General features: G+C 40.5%; 1 protein-coding gene across 1 annotated transcript in view; it reads left to right on the top strand.

The window, feature by feature from the left end:
* Window positions 1-14912, top strand: part of HCFC2 (host cell factor C2) — an 886151-nt gene that overhangs the window by 371669 nt on the left and 499570 nt on the right. The window lies entirely within an intron of this gene.

The raw sequence follows: 14912 nt of genomic DNA, 5'->3' as shown, positions 1-14912 counted from the left end.
ACTTCACTGTTACTGCAAGATTAGGTTACTCCCATTGGCCTTTATGGTCATGGGGTATCTCCTGCTGTTCAAGTCCTAATACTGTAGGTTATTAAGTAGTTAGAAGACCATTAAAGTGCCTAGTCCAAAATTCCAGTTGCCCCAAAGCACTGTCTGGGTTAAGTGATTTGTTCAGGATCACACTGTAGGCAAATAAAATCTGTGGAAATCTAATCCTGTACCTGAAGTAGCACCTTGTTAACAGTTTAACCTTGATCTTCTGCTCTAACTGCTAGAGTCCTCTGTATTAAGGCCTGTAAACATAAATTAGCATTCTTCTGCAGTCATTAACCAGTGCCATAATGTAGAACAGACCTTGTTTGTTTTGCCATCAAACTCAGTTGTTTACTGCATATAGTTGTTGTTGTATCTTTTGGCTTTTCCCGGTTAGGGGTCGCCACAGCGGAACTCCGGTCCGCTAATGATTGGCAGTAGATTTTTACATACTGAGTTGCCAGCTCTGACGCACAACCTTCAACGAAGGTACGCCCATTCACGCATGTCTCAACACAGAAGACGCTTTAGCTGAGAATCGAGCTGCATATAGTGTATAGTATAAATGCAGGGATAAAGAAGAAAGATTGTTGTCTTATTTTGTACAGAAACATATTTTTTCCTTTACCCTCCTTATTGGTCCCAGGATTCTTTTTGCCATGGCTCAACAAAAACAGACTGTGTGGTATCGTGAAAGCAGGACTGTAGTAGAAGAACCTTTTTAGAGTTTCTGGAACTGTACATGATCAGAATGGTTCTTCATTTATACGTTTTTTCAGTTGGAAGTAGAAATGAACAATGCTGCTTGTACCTCTGTGCCAATTTGCTCCCTTAGTGACAAGGAAATCCAAAAGTTGTCTGGACTGGATAAAAATAACTACTTTCACCTCTTTGTTCCTTGAGTACCCATTTGTCGTATTTGTTTAACAGTCTCTTGTTTTTATCTGTCTATCTGTCTGTCTATCTATCTATCCTTTTGTTGGCCAGGTTAGTTCCACTGAGGTAGTGGTCTCTCTTTAGGGGGAAGACCCATTTGCTTGGTGGCATAAGTGATTTAGAGTTTGGCATTGTATGTTGTGTTCTTAGCAGTATCACTGAGAAGTGTTGTACACCCTTGATGTTCTGCCTCAGGATAGTGTTAGCATGTTTTAGAGTGGAGTGTTTGGATTAAACCTAAGTCTATCACCCAATATTCACAATGTGCATTGGGTCACCTCTGAGTTGTTAGTGTTGCCAGGCTTGCCATGAGGGTAACTTGTGAGAAATTAGATTGGAGAGCCACCCTCACCCAGATTTTCTTATTGAGAAGACCCTATTATGATGCATTTTTGAGCCCCTCCAATTCATGGGTTAGTTCAAATATTTAAAAGGTTTGGGAATTGGTGTTAGGGTAGTGACAGGAGAAGAGACCTGACTAGTAGCCTTTCAGAAGTTTTGAAAAGCTTGATCTGTGTTGACTCAGTTCTGTTTTGTAGCATTTGAGTCAACTCTGTATTTGGTTATCATTCATAAATTAGCTGGGCTTGTCAGAAAGGTGAGTGTGTTGCCTGTAGAGCTGGCTGTTATATTTGCTATATTTTTGGGGAATTGAATGCAGTTATAAATGTTTTGAAATGCCAAGTGTTAAGACTTTAGTTACACACGCCATTTTTTTTTCTTTTCTTGTATACTTTACTAGTACTGATAAGTAAAATTCATTGGAGGGACAGGTTTATAACAGCGCTATCCATATCTCTGGAGTAAACTCCCCCTGCATTGTTAAACAGTGCAACTCGCTATCTTCCTTTACACATAAACTAGATGACTGGATGGGTATTCACAAATTTAGTCTGGGATTGAGTGGTTTGGCCATTCTGGAGAAAGTAGGTGTGGCATGAGGGAGGGTACTCGAAAGTTGTAAATGATCATAAAGTTCAGTGGCCTTGCAATATCTATGAATCTGTGAATTTACAGGCTAAGGGCAAACAGTTATTCTTTGATAAGGAACCATTCCAAATAGCTATTGAAATCAATAGTTTGTGATCTCTGAAGGATAAAAAGCCCTGGTCAGATGGTTTAGAATATTGTTATACTCTTAATGTTGCAGTTTTTGTTTCTTATGGTTGTTGCCTCAGAGTTCATATTACTCCATGTTTGTTACTTGCAAAGTGGAATTATTTTTTTATTAACACCTTTACTGAATCGTCACTTGTGACACAGGCAAATTTAGATTTATATAAAAGTAATCGAACTGTGTTAACAAATTCATGTTTACAAACATTATACTAACATGTACTGCAGTATATCATTGCAAAGTGGAATGCTGAGTTGCAGAGAGATACTCTTAGTTAAGGCATATATAGCAAATGCAGCAGCAGATGTCTTAAATGCAAAATACAAGTGCTGACTGACTGACTTACATGCTATGAGCTCTGACATTACAGTTAGACATCTATGTTTCTCTGTAGGGATGCTTTAAGACATCCCACTGACAAAACAAATGCTTAGGAAAAATAGCAGGGATGAATCAGGATGTTCTTGTCTACATTTCTCCTTTCTCTTGTGTTGCTTGCATTGTTCCATTCCCCAGTTAGGCTCTTCCTACTTGGTTACATAACATGCTTAGTTTTAATGTGATTGTGGTTGCAAAACCCTGTGAACAAGTTTAGCTATATACTTGTCCTTTATTCAGCTATTACTTGGTTGTGGTATTCCATTGTTTTTCATAACACAGAATGCTACATTTTGTACCCTTTGTTTCATCCTGCACGTGGTTAACGCTGTGTAATTTATACCCTATTTTCATACCCAATATTTTTCCCTGACCTTTTAACCTTTTCCCTGTCCTTGCTTTCATCTTTACCCCTAAACTTTTAATCTCTTTTCAACGTCTCCTACGTTTCCACAGTGCACTCCAGCCATCCAATTCAACTTGATAACCCACTCCTCTTATTTATTTCCACTTCTATCCTGTTATTACAACTCGCAGTTACCTAGAAAAAATGTATACAATCTCACAAAATGTTTGATTTCCCTTGTATAGTGTGACCATTTTTTTTTTATTGTTTGAAGTCTAATGTTATTTAATTGTTACAATACACAAATGCCTCATTTTATTGTATATGATACAAAATATTATATGTTTGTCCTTTGGAGCTTTTCTAGCTGGGCTTTTGCTAAAAAAAAATTTTTTTTTTTGCCCAGTCAGACTTTTCCTATTAACAAATATCAATAAATAAATATATTAATGCTTTTCAGAAAATGTGATTATTCTGGAGAATCTTTGATGTAATTATTAGTTCAGGGTGTACTGTAAAATGATTTGTGTTTCTAAAAAAAAAAAAATAAATAAAAATTTAAAAGACAGCAACAGTTTTTTTTCACCTGCCTAGATCATGTGGAATGGTAGCGGCACTAGTAATTATTACAAAGTGATTTGTTCTCATAGGATGCTTTCCATTGTGTGGCCCCAAGGCACACCATTGCTGCAGTATGATAAGATCAGAGCACCCCTTTCCTGGAAAGGACTTCTTAACACTTATTATATAAATGTGTTTAAAGTTGTTCTACCTCACTCACATTTTTTGGCTTATTTATTTATTTTAACTAAAGATCAGTTAATAAGTTTGGTTTAACTGTGGATTTTTGGCTGCAAGGCGAAGGTGTCATGGTTTTGGATTATATGCCCTTAAAAGTCACGTGCAAAGATATTTTTTGCCATCTTGTTTTGTAATTATGCTCTCATCTTGTAAAGCTGGTTTTCTGATTCTGAAATGTGTAGTTTTTATTTTAGTTATTCCAGTGGAACTATAGTAATTACATTTAGAAAATGAGCTCAGGAAATGCAAGATGGCAGTTGGTCACTTGGCATTCCAAAGAGGGGAATTAATGTATAGAAAGCTTGGATAAAAAAAGAAAAAAAAAATACCACTTACTTACAGGAAGCAATCATTATGCCATAAGTAAAAACTTATTTGCCATTTCTCTGTATTCACTAGCCATGGCTTCTAAGTATAGTATCCTGCAAGTTTTTTGCAAACTGGATATTGTCAGAATGCGATCAAAATCTATAAAAAGATTATTGCAAAACTTTAGTATGTTTAGTCGATTTGCTAAACAGGAAATAGAAAAGCCAATGCCCGATAATTTCCTTAACAGCTTGGGTTGGTAATGTGGGTGGGTTCAGAATTGAGACAAATTTGGTTTCAGAAATGCTTTGTGGTTTTAAAAGGCTATGAAACTGCTGCGTGGCATTCTTGGGCAGAGCAGAGGAAGTGTCTGTTGCAAAACTCCGTAGTCAAGCAAGTTGTAGAAAACAAGCTGCGAACATTTGTATTGTGTGTGTGTTTGTGTCTGTTTATCTCTGTATGGTGAGCAGACTGATCCTGTTCATTCATCTCCTGTGCCATCTCCAGCAGACACCAGAGTTATAGTCAGGTCATTATCCCTCTGTTCGTGTAGAGCTGACAACACTAATTAATGTAAGTGCTGCCCGTTGAATATGGAAGTTGTATTGCATTAGAGGATTGAACTAGTACAAAGTTCCAAGAGATTTGAATGCCGAAAAGGAGTTTTACTGCAGGAGGCAGTTCTTTTTAAGTTTTCTCTGTTAAGAACAGCTAACTCCTTTTGAGTTTGTCTTTCAGAATTTTGCTGAAATTGAGTATAAAACATGATTTCGTATCTGGTTTTGCTCCTATGCCAGAAGATAGATGCTTCTTACATAGAACTAGCCAGTGTGTATGAAAGAAAGTTGCGGAGTGTGAACCATTTGAGGGGGAAAATGGAAAAGGAGGAATTGTCATCTTTGATATACTAGACCTTTGGTGATTTTGTAAGATTTGCATCTGAACACTTCTTGATTTTATATAGTTTCAGTTTTGATGATATAGTTTCTTTTGAATTTATCTTCTATTTGTCCTATACACACACACGCACAAACTTTGCAAGAGAATATAAAACCCCTGGGTGGATTTTTATTTTCTTTTTTTCTTTTTAGGCTTATGTTGATTCAGCTGCAGAAAGAATTAAAAGAAACTTGCAAAGGAAATTTACAAATTTACAATACTTTGTTACACTTTTCTAATAACATAAAAGCTTTACATTATATTTTATTCATACATCATTATCAGAATGATGTTAGTTGACCTCGGTTTTGTAAGAATCTGAGGTCAAGAATGTTGGAATTATTGAATCTGATATTGCTTCAGTCAAAATGAAAGCAGATCTGACTTTGAAGGCCCAGTTGGGTGGGTAGTTTTGAAATGTGTCTATCTTCACACTCCGATGCTTGTGTGCACCCTTCTAGATCTTGTCATGAAGTTATGCTGTAAGGTTGATGGGTATATGGAGCCCTTGTACTGTCAAGATGTAAGAAAGTGATCATCTGTGGATCAAGGATTGAGTAGTATTTTTCCATCAACAGGAATTCAGCATTTGTTCAGCAAAATCTTGAGTTTGGGGCCACGACGTTCCTGGTCAGTACTTCTTGTAATGTAGAACATGATAGACATGACAATTTTGTTTTGCCATTAGCACTTTTTTGATCTTGGTCCTTGCTGTTTAAAGTCCTGTGTTCAGCTGATTAAGCTTCATGAAGCCATCACATTACCAGCTGAGACCTGAACCAGTAATATGAGTACGAGGAAGAACATGGTAATAACTACCACAGGTGCCAGATGTCCATCCTAACTGCTGGATGTTAAAATTGGGGAAGTGCTATCCCCCACCCCCACCCCAGACACCTGGCACTTAAAGGACATATCTCTCAAAATGCTGGCCCCCCCAAGCACTTAATAAATGCAAGTAACAGCTGTGCCACCTAAAACTATTACAATACTGTTCAGATATTAAAATACTGCAATTTTGCAGTAGTTGTTAAAGCATTCACTTAGGCAGTTGCAGACATAATATGACCTGAAAAGGCCATATTGAATATGATGCTCAGAAAAAGATGTACTTAGTACAGTAAAAAGAGTATGCCTAGCTACACCCTTGGAGCATGAAGTTGAATACCTGAAAGTCTAAAGTTTCTGACTTGACTGACTAAAATCTTTGGCTGACTGCTGCAGAGTCTTACTGAACTCAAAAATTACTCAAAATAACTGACTTGAGTTTAGTTCTACTGTAGTATATATCTATGCAGGACAGACAGGGTTTTGGAATCCTCTGTGATCTTTCTCTGCAGTTAATGAAGTCCTGCCATTCCCTTAGCTGTTTATCATACCACAGTGCATTATCTTTTTGATTAGCAACACATTTTGAAAGAGGAGGGAATTGCAGAAATCACTTTTACATCCTATGAGTGAGTATATTACCCCTTTCTGACCTCTTGATACCTTAATGTCCGATAAGCAGAATAGTTTCATATATTAGCGCAGAAATTTTATGAGTTGATGACACTTTTTGGCCTGTACTCGAGACCTGCATTTAGATGTTGGGAAGATCTAAGCAGATGGATTTCTTGTTCATATTGCATTCTTTTTTCTGAACATTCTAGAGGCCTAGGAAAACTGACCTTAATTGCATGCTTTTTTGTTGACTGCAAGACCATCTTTTTAAATGGTGTAAATTCATGCCTTCTGTTTTCATTGTTTTTGTCACATGCCGTTACGTGATCTGCCAGAGAGTAGCAAGATTAATAAGTAATCATATATATGAAGTCAGAATTAATAAACACAATCAAGACAGAGTAACAGAGGGACTATGCATACAATCTTTCATGGCATCAACATCAGTAGCAGATGCAGCAGTAACTATATTACTTGTAACTGTGGCTAGCAGTATCTGTAATGTATACATTTATTTCCCTTTTCACTTAAAGGGGTTATTCCTGCAGTGCCACATCAGTCAGAGAGAGATATCTGTCCATCTTGTCTTGACAGATTTTCAGTCAGTTGTCATATCAGGGAAGTGCAAACTGTGGCAGAAAACTCAGAGATGGCTGCACTGTTTCCTTCTTTGCAGGCTTTATATGACCCTTTTGGAAACTGGTTGTTTGCACCTTGCCTTCCAAGCATTTTACACTCCAAGATGAGAGAATACTCTAGGCAGTCTGAACAGACAAGTATTTGTCTCTTACAAGTGGAAACCTGAGGGAATCCCAAGGTAGATCTGCCTGCTTGTCACCTGAGTTTTTCTTCTCGTCTGTTTGGACTTCCTTAGGCAGAAGCAGTGATGACAAACACATTCTCAGTTATTTGGAGTCAGTGTGTAATTGTTGTTCTACCAGCTGTTCTTATCCTAATGGATTTTTAAAGTAAAAGAAAAATGCTTAATGCTTGTATCTCCAGGTTGATGCAGGCAACCTTGGCTCATGCTTCTAACCCAGATATTGGTGGCTTCTTCACCATCTAGCAGGGATCGGTTCCACTTCTGGTTTATAAAGTTATGTCCCAATCACCTAACCTTTCTGCCACATTTTAGTCTCTACTGGTTACCAACAGTGATTCCCTCATGGAAATGAGACAAAGGTAACCCATGTCACTTCCGCCAGTGCTTTCAGCCCTATTTTCATTCTAACCATTGCAAAACATTTTAAAAAGTAAGTACATAGCTGGTTTACACTGTGTATGTCTTGCCTAATATTATTCATAATGCTGACAAAGACAGGTTCGGTCTTCATAAACCTTATTAAAACATTTGCCCTAGTTAATTACCTGTTACTTCAGAACTTCACTGTTATAAGTAGAAGTCCAAAAGCCCTAGACTCTTTCATGGATTTTTATCTGTAACAGAATTTTTTGCTGTTAATTTAGGTACAAATCTGTCACCCGGTGCTCCTCCTTTAAACTGTATGTCTTGTGGTTGCATTCTATCACCACTTCTGTATATTCATTGACTGCCCAGCAAACATCAACAAGTACCACTCTTCCTGTATAGTGATTGTTACCTGTAGTTCCAGCACTGCTCACCCAACACAATTAAAAATAGCCAAAAATGACCAGTCCCTATTTTCCAAATGGCTACAGAAAATACACTTGCTACTAAATACATGAAAAAATAAAAGCTGTGATATTTGCAACTCACCATAAGCTGATATCAATGTCCATTGTACTGGGGCATCCTGTATAATAATCACGGTGACCTAGATAGTGCAAGCCACTTCTGGTATCTGTTTTTGGTTTGACCATCATTTAGATTTTGAGCATCATCCTGATATAGCGAGGGCCAATATTAACAGACTGCTCTCTTAGTCAGCAGAGTTTTCCCCCTTGCACAACTTGATTACATCATCCACGTCAGTGCCACAGTTTCGGAGAATCTTTCAGTCCTTCAAGCAGTTAGCAGCCATAGCTGCAAATTATCTGCAAATTCATTACCTTGTTCCTCAAAGGAGAACACCACTGCCTTACTCTAGCTAAAGAAAAATGACTACCTGTAAAACAGAAATCCCATTCACTGTTACCCTATGTTTGAGATTGTTAAACCTGAACTCACACTCCTTCCTAGCTGGTTGCCTAGTACCCTGATCCTCAAACGTATTAGTTTAGCTCAGTTTTCCCCATAAGATCTCAACTCCAGACACACAACACTGAAGTATTTATTTCAGACAATATCTTATTCACTGTCCAAGTACTTTGGGGTATCTTCCTTCCCCACTAAGAACAGTTCATATGCTGAATTTCGATCAAAATGTAAACTTCTAACAAATGTAAAATGCACCTGATACCTAACCTCTGCTTTCCCAAATGCCACCCACAGTTCCTCATGTTTTTAAAATGTATATCACAAACATATTGCTGAGTTTGTACTATAGTATCCTTTCCCTCAAATCCATCCACATTCCCAATTCAATTTTTCTCTCCCCCTTTTGTGTACATTTTTGCTGTTTTGCAAATGCAAGGTGTAGTTTCTTGAAAATAGTATTTTAACTATTGCACCTTTCTAATTTTTCATCATACATCTCTGTGTAGTTTCTTGAAAATAGTATTTTAACCACTGCACCTTTCTAATTTTTCATCATACATCATAAATGTATAGAAACACCTCCCAAACTACGAACATTTAAATAAGTTTACTTCTTTAGCTCTGATTACACTTCCCTGGCTGTATGGCACAGAGATATGGACCTCTATGACCTAAGTGACCAGAGTTTGATTAGCAGCCCTTACAGTGGAGGAGTTGGGCAGGGAGTGGGAGGAATGAAGGATTGTGCCCCCCCTCTCTTCTCCAGTGTAGGTGGCGGTGGAGGTGTTTGTGTGCAGTCAGTGTCAAACTTGGACCATGCACTTTCTGTATGGAGACTGTGGAAGACCACTGCTTTTGCCATGTAGGATGGTGCAGGACTGTTTACAGGAAGTACCCTTTGTGGAAGTGAGGGGCATATTTCATAGACAGCCTTTCCAGTCACATCGCTGGGTGTATGCAACTAGGGCTGGACAGAAAAAAAGAAAAATCCTCAAACCACACCTAAATGCTGTGTAAATGATGCCCCTCCCAGTTGATCCTCACCATGGTGACTGGGAATGAGCAAGCCAGCTAACTGAGGAGGGATTTGATGATTGACAGGCAGCAGGAGCAAGGAGTGGCTAAAAAAAATCTGATGGCACTTGATGTTCTTCATCTCACATTGCTGCAGTCCTTACACTTGGGTAGTCCGCTGTCCTCGGTCGGCCCGAATATCAAAGTATAAGGCTGACGTCGGTCAAGGCGCATTAGACTGACATCAGGACGTCAGGATACAAATGCGCATGACCGACGTCATATCCTCAGTCTTTTTTGCCGCATGGTCCGATGCAGAAGCAGCGTTGCAAGTGCCGGTTGGCGTTCTGAAATTTTTCGAATTCGGAGTTTCAGGCCGAGTCAAAGTTGGCTAAGTACCCCGTTGGGGAATATTTTAGTTTTTTCTTGCCTCAGTGGTTTACCGGATGTCAGAAAAAGTGAATAACTGTATTTCTTGTGGGAAACAGATACCGCATAGAGATTATCATACTTTGTGTATTCCTTGTTTAGGGCCTGAGCACAACGTTGTTGGGTGTCGCTTTTGTGCTAGATTCAATAAGGGCACTATTAAGAGAAGGTTAGATTGTGCCAGGTTAGTCTTCGGGAAGCGGTGCAATTATAATATGCCGTCGGATGCTCCGACGCCCGCTTCTTCAAAGAAGCGCAAGGACAAAGCAGCTAAGCCTAGGCAAGAAGAACCGTCCGTACCGGACGCCGGTTCTTTAGAGGTGTCGGTGGAGCCGGGGGTTCCGCCGGAGGTTTCTCTGGAGTCCCAGGGGGAGACTTTGTTATTGCAGGATGTGGCCTCTCAGGAGGCAGGTCAGGCTGAGGGGGTTTCTCAGGTTACTGTACTCCCTTCCCTACCTAGGGTGGTTAGGCCCTCTCCTTCTGTTTCCAAGGCTTCTCCCAGAGGCAGGCCAGGTTTAGCTTCAGTTGGTGTCACCCCTAGTTCTTCAGGTTCTGTGCCCAAGAAGCATATGCTTAAAATGGCAGAAGATTTGATTACTTTGATTAGAGGTTCTTTGCCCCCTCCTGATAAGAGACCTAGGGTGGAACCTGAGTTGGGGAGTTTTGAGCAGGCTTCGGATGTTTCAGAGTCTTCGGCTGAAGACTTGCAGGAGTATTCTCCTTATTCTGATTCTGATGTGGATGATTCTACTCCTTCTGCTTCTCCTCCTGAAGATTTTTCTTTTTCAGAGACTTTTCATTCCATGAGGGAGCATTTTAAGTGGGAAGGTAAAGACTTCTCTGATTCCAGGAAAAGGCTTAGGGAATTTTTGTTTTTACCCCAGCATAGGCCTTTGGCTATACCTCCTGTTCTGGATGTTGTGGAAGATGTGTTTGCAGAGGCTTCTCTTAATCCTGATTCTTTGCCTCCTGCTCCTGTTAAGCCGGATAGGTATTACAGGGTGCCTGAAGCTCATAAGTATCTTTTTAAGAGTCCTAGGGCGGACCCAGAAACTGTTAGTCAGGGGCCTAAGGGTGTTAAGGCTTCTGTTGTTAAAAATCCGGTTCCTCCAGATAAAGAGGCCAGGGCTTTGGATAGATGGGGAAAGAAAGTCTATACTTCTTCCACCCTAGCTATGAGGGCTTTGAATTGCCAGTTTCACATGTTGAAATACCAAAACTATCTACTTTCTCAATTGAAGTCTAAGGTAGATGCTCTGGCGGAAGGTATTGAGTGTAAAGAGTTACAAGATTTAGTACATGTTTCTGAACAGGTGGGTAAGCATTCTTTGCAATGTGGTTTTGATGCTGTACAGGCCTCGTCTAGGGTGGCTGCCACTGGGTCAGTTCTTCGCAGGCACGCCTGGCTGAGAGATCAGAATTTGTCTGACCATGTTAAGACAAGGATTTTAGATGCTCCTTTACAATCTGATGTGTTGTTTGGTTCACCTGTTGAGGCAGTCTTAAAGAAAATGGAAGACAAGGCTAAGTCTATGCAGACTGTTAAAGATTTTTTGCAGGTTCAGCCTCCGACGTTTAGTAGAAATTGGCCTACCAAGGGGTGGACGTATCCTTCTTATGATTCCCAGTCTAGGGGTAGATCTAGACGTGGTAGGGGCAGAGCTCAGGGCTCTTTCAGGCCTAGAACAGGGAGTTCACCTGCACAGTCTTCGGTGAGGGCAGGGGTCAGTCCTTTCGTAAACAGACCCAATGACCTACCTTTTCAGCTGCCAGAGCCTTCTCGTCTGGCAGCACCTTTGGGAGGAAGGTTGGCACTTTTCAAGGAAAATTGGAGCTTAATTACCCAAGACAGATGGGTATTGGATATCATACACCAAGGTTACAGGTTTTATTTCCATACCTTGCCTCCTTTCAAAGGCATGCCAGACGTTCCTCCTCAGCAAAGAATAGAGGCTCACAAACAAATTTCTCTGTTACTTCAAATAGGGGCCATACAGCCGGTTCCTATGCCAGAAGTGGGCCTAGGATTTTATTCTCGCCTGTTCCTGGTTCCAAAGAAGGGGAACACGTGGAGACCAATTTTGGATTTATCTATCCTCAACACTTATCTGGACATTCCCAAGTTCAAAATGTTGACGTTACAACAGCTTTTACCTCTGCTGGGCAAAGATCATTGGATGGTAACTTTGGATCTCAAGGAGGCTTACCTTCATGTTCCTATCAGACTGAGTTGCAGAAAGTATCTGCGTTTGGCTGGGACTTCTCATTATCAGTTCTCTGCATTGCCCTTTGGCTTATCTACTGCCCAGAGTGTTCACGAAAGTTCTGGCTCCAGTGATAGCTTTCTTCAGGCTAAAAGGAATACAGATCTATCCTTATTTGGACGATTGCCTGATTCTGGCTCAAGGAAGGGACGAGCTTCTTCATCATTTGGAATATGCGATAGCAGTGCTAAGATGCCTGGGGTATTCTGTGAACGAAATAAAGTCCAGTCTAGTACCCTCTCAGGACATGTGCTTTCTGGGTGTAAGACTGAATACAGCAGCCCAGATGGCCTTTTTGACCCCGGACAAACAAAAGAATCTTTCCCTTTACTTTCATCAGTTGTCTCATCAGTCCAGGCTGACTGCAAGGACAGTCCTTCAAGCCTTGGGGTTCATGGCATCTTGTATTCTGGTGCTTCCCAATGCCAAACTGCATATGAGGAAGCTACAATGGTATCTCAAAACGTATGGACACAGCACTGCCAGGATCTGGACACTGTCATTCAAATAATACCTTGCATTCAAAAGGAATTTTTGTGGTGGGCTCAGGAATGTCACCTAAACAAGGGACTCTCTGTGACCCGCCAGAGGCGAGTCAGATTCTAACGACAGATGCCTCAGACAAAGCTTGGGGAGCTCATCTAAATGGAAAGTGGATACAAGACAAGTGGCCTGCCAGACTACAACATCTACATATCAACTTGAAGGAGATGTTAGCAGTCCAGTTTGCATTAATAGCTTTCAAGGATTTACTTCTTCCAGTGCAGGTGTTGATTCTAACAGACAACACAACTGTCATGTGGTACATCAACAAGCAGGGGGGAACACATTCTTATCCTCTATGCAGGCAAGCAATGATTTTGTGGGAGACTGCTCTCAGTTTACAGCTACATCTTCAGGCAAGGTTTCTGCCGGGAGCACAGAACTCCTTAGCAGATGTGTTGAGCAGACAAATTATGGATCCCCACGAGTGGAAATTGGATCCTCATGTATTTCAGAAATTGACAGTGTCATGGGGAACTCCAGACATAGATCTGTTTGCTTCTCCACTAAACCACCAGCTGCCAAAGTTTTGCACGAAAAGGTTTCATCCCACAGCTTGGAAAGTGGATGCTCTTTCTTTCAATTGGAGCAATCTTCATGTGTATGCCTTTCCACCTCTGCCTCTCCTCCCAAAGGTACTTCTAAAGGTCAGACAGGACAAGCCAAAGATGATTTTAATAGTTCCAGATTGGCCTCGACAGCACTGGTACCCATTACTGAGAAGTCTGGTACGGAGCCTCCATGGCCTTTGCCTTCGATTCCACACCTGTTGTCTCAGGAGGACAGTCATTTGCTCAATATCAAGCTTCACTCTCTTCACCTAACAGCCTGGCATATTCTGTTTTGAACCATAGAAGGTCTCAACTTCCACAGCAAGTTTTGAATGTTATTTTGGAAGCTAGAAGGCCTAGTACAAGGAAAGTGTACGCAGATAAATGGAAGAGATTTTTATTTTGGAGTGCAGCAAAGGATTTTGATGTCTCTGAGCCTAATTTAAGTATGGCTCTTCAATATCTTACTGAATTACTGGACAAAGGTTTGTCCTTCTCTTCTATTAAGGTTCATGCTGCAGCAATTTTGGCTCACTATGATTGTGACCCACCATTGATTTCTCATCCTTTGTTCAAGCAATTTCTTAGAGGGGCAAAGAATATAAGACCTCCACTTAGAGCTCCTACTCCTGCTTGGGATCTCAATTTTGTGTTGGAGAAACTCACTCTACAACCTTTTGAGCCTGCAGCTACTACCGAGTTGAAATATTTATCATGGAAGACTGCTTTTTTGTTGGCCATTACCTCTGCAAGAAGGGTTTCTGAATTGCAGGCCCTTATGGCGGTTGAGCCTTTCTTAATTTTCCATAAGGATAGGGTATCTTTGCGTACAAATCCTTCCTTTATGCCTAAAGTGGTTTCTAGTGTGGCTTTAAACCAAACTATTCATTTGCCTACTTTTTATGCAAATCCCCAAAATAAAGGGGAAAAGATTTTGCACACTTTAGATGTACACAGGCAGCTGCGATATTATTTGAGCAGAACTAAAGGGTTCAGGCAGTCTCAGCAGTTATTTGTTTCTTTTTCTTTGAGTTCTCAGGGCAAGCCTGTGTCAAAACAAACTATTTCTAAGTGGATTGGGTTTTGCATTGCTTTCTGTTATTCCCATCATGGCAAGGAGATTCCAGCTGGGATTAGGCCTCATTCCACTAGGGCTACTGCCACTTGACAGCTTTTTAAGGGGTGGCAACTAAAGATATTTTGGAGGCAGCTACTTGGAGTTCAGTGCATACTTTCTCTAAGCATTATCACCTTCCACTTTACTCTAAATCTAGGGCTGGTTTTGCCACTGCTATTTTACAGGGCATTTTGGCAGCTCCTGCTTCTTTATAGTTTTGCCATCCTCCCTTACCTCTGCTTTGGGATTCTACCCAAGTGTAAGGACTGCAGCAATGTACAGTTTTGTACCTACCATAAATGTAGATGTTCGAAGATCCACATTGCTGCAGTCCAATTTACCCTCCCTCCTTCCCCTCTGTAGTTAGAGGCGGTTGTGTGGGTTGGGTTGTATATATTGTGTATATTGTATATATGGTACATATTATTAGTGCAAGGGTGGTTGGTTGGTTGTTTGCTGTCTTTTGGTTTTGACCTTTCTTTTAGGGTCTTCTGACATCTGGGGCAAGAAAAGACTGAGGATATGACGTCGGTCATGCGCATTTGTATCCTGACGTCCTGATGTCAGTCTAAT

Source organism: Protopterus annectens, chromosome 11.part0, assembly GCF_019279795.1.
Source record: "Protopterus annectens isolate FY-2018-M chromosome 11.part0, PAN1.0, whole genome shotgun sequence".
Taxonomy (NCBI): Eukaryota; Metazoa; Chordata; order Ceratodontiformes; family Protopteridae; genus Protopterus; species Protopterus annectens.
Note: the sequence above shows the minus strand (reverse complement) of the source record. Positions and strands in the feature narration are given on the sequence as shown.